At 44.7% G+C, this 2,618-nt stretch overlaps 1 pseudogene; it reads right to left on the bottom strand.

The window, feature by feature from the left end:
- Positions 1 to 1,847: 1,847 nt before the first annotated feature.
- LOC112617860 lies at positions 1,848 to 2,351 on the bottom strand (annotated as a pseudogene).
- Between the last annotated feature and the right edge of the window lie 267 nt (positions 2,352 to 2,618).

The following is a 2,618-nucleotide window of genomic DNA, read 5'->3' as shown; positions in this document are numbered from 1 at the left end:
TTCTAGAATTCTGAAGGCATGCTTCCATTGTTTTCAGCTTTCTTTTTCGAGGCAGGGTCTCTTCTGTCACCCAGGCTGGAGTGCAGTGGCACAATCATAACTCACTGCAGCCGTGACCGCGCGGGCTCAGTTCATCCACCTCAGCCCCTGAGCAGATGGGACTACAGGTGGGCGCCACAGGGCCCAGCCAATTTTTGTATTTTTTGGAGAGATGGGGCTTCACCATGTTGCCCAAGCTGGTCTCAAGGGATCTGTCTGTCTCTGCCTCCCAAAATGCTGAGGCAATGTGTTACAGGCGTGAGTCACTGTGCCTGGCCAGTTTTTCTTGTATTCCCTCTCTTCTTCCTTCATTTCTCAAAGGCGTCTCAAACTTAGTGGGCCCCAAAGCAAAGTCAAACTCCATCAGAATAACCGGCTGCTTCCAACTTTAAAATATATCGTAAATCCCAGTTTCTTACTACATGCAACCTTCTGGTTCAAACTACCATCATCCCTCATTTGAACTTAGAATTGGTTTTCCTGCTCCTTATTTTTTTAAATCATAAAATATTTCAAATAAACCATGTGTGGCTTTATACTTTTTACTACATAAAAGAATAAAGATCTGCCAAGTGCGATGGCTCATGCCTGTAATCCCAGCACTTTGGGAGGCCGAGGCGGGCGTATCAGTAGAGGTCAGGAGTTCGAGAGCATCCCTGACCAACATGGTGAAACCTCATCTCCACCAAAAACACAAAATTAGCTGGGTGTCGTGGTGCGCGCCTGTAGTCCCAGCTACTTGGGAGCCTGAGGCAGGAGAATCGCTTGAACCCGGGAAGTCGGAGGTTGTAGTGAGCTGAGTTGGTGCCATTGCACTCCATCTGGGTAACAAGAGTGAAACTCTGTTAAAAAAAAAAAAAAGATATGAAGATGGAATTATATATACTTAAACAAGGAATTGCTTTAAGTGTTTGCCATTCACGGTTCCCACGCATGCCAGCAGCTTCTTACTGCAAACACCTGGGACTTGCTACAGAGCAGCTGGAGCACGTTCCACCCACACACAGGACAGGGAGCTGACAACCAAGGAGTGGACGATCAGTATTCCAGCTTTCTCCCCTCCGTTTCCCTGTATCTCAGCAGTATGGAGCTTGTTACCGATGAGAACCTGTTCACTGACTTTAAACTGGTTTTCTTACCTTCTCAGTTCCATTTCTCCATACCTCAATTGATGATTTCTGGTAAGACCTAGCAAATAAACTGCTTTCACTGAAATTTCAGTCTTGGAACCTGCTTTGGGTTCCCCAAAAGACTGAAATATATTCATTTTCCCATCACTGGACTTCCAGGTTGTTTTCAATTTTTCACTGTTACAAACAAGGCTGCAACATTTGTCTACAAACCTCTAGGTATACACGTAAGAAGCTTTCGGTATTTCCCACTAATGAAACTGCTCAGTTGGAGGGTATGTGCATCTTCATCTTTACTAAATACTACCCACATTTGAAAAGCCTGACAATGTCAAGGACTGGCCAGAGTCCCATATGCGATGGGTGTGCAATGGCAGTTCACTGTAGCAGGTGCGGGGACTCAGTTGGGGTGTTGGAGAGGCACTTTGTTATAGCAAGAATGTTTCATAAATGGTATCTGATATATTCAAGATTAGCACCGAATAAAAACATGTTGCTTAGAAATAATTATTCATAGATCTAAAGTCAACAAAAGTGTTTTTCTTCTAATGTAAAAATATGTAAGTTTTTTTCCAGAGGGAGGGGGAAAAACTTAAAATAAACCAGAAAACACCTTCATATAAATCATTCTTGTCATATACTTCAAATTTGAACTTAATTTCTTTCTCCTCCTGGACATCAGAGAGAACACCTGGGTATTCTGGCGGAAGTTTATGTTTCTCCAAATCAATTTCTGGAAAAAACGTGTCACTTTCAAAGTCCCACATGATCCTTGTCACAAATAGTTTAAGATGGCCTGGGTGATTCATGGCTTCCTTATAAACAGAACTGCCACCAACTATCCAAATCATCTCTACTTTATTGGCTAATTCTGGTTGTTCAGTAAGTTTTAAGATATCATCCAGACATCTGGCAAGAAAATGAGCTCCTTGTGGAGGTTCCTTGAGTTCTCTGCTGAGAACTAAATTAATTCTCTCCTTTAAAGGTCGATTATTCTCAGGAATGGAGAACCAGATCTTCCTACACGTAACACCAGATTCTGTTTACCTTCTCCTGAAGAGTTTGTGTCATTCTCTGGAAATACCTAAATTCATTCCTGAGCGGTGGCCAGGGCAGGTGCCCATTCTTGCCAATGCCCATGTTCTGGGACACAGCGACGATGCAGTTTAGCAAACGAACCATGACAGCAGCGGTGAGCACCTCCGATCCCGCTCGCTACACCAGAACGCGCAGCCAAGATTGGCCGGAAGGTTTTTACTCTGAACCTGGAGGATGAGCAATGACATCTCTCTCTCCAACTCAAAGCGCGTCCTGAGCATTCACCTCCTGGGAGCGAGGGCAGCGCAGCAGCGCCACCTGGTGGTCCATGCGCTTCCTTTTGCAGCTCACTCACAGCCCTGAGACCCTCCTCTCCTTTCCATTCACCTGGGATTTCTTCACTGGACACCA

This window comes from Theropithecus gelada, unplaced genomic scaffold, assembly GCF_003255815.1.
Source record: "Theropithecus gelada isolate Dixy unplaced genomic scaffold, Tgel_1.0 HiC_scaffold_5296, whole genome shotgun sequence".
Classification (NCBI taxonomy): domain Eukaryota; kingdom Metazoa; phylum Chordata; class Mammalia; order Primates; family Cercopithecidae; genus Theropithecus; species Theropithecus gelada.
This window is presented reverse-complemented; position numbering and strand designations above follow the sequence as displayed.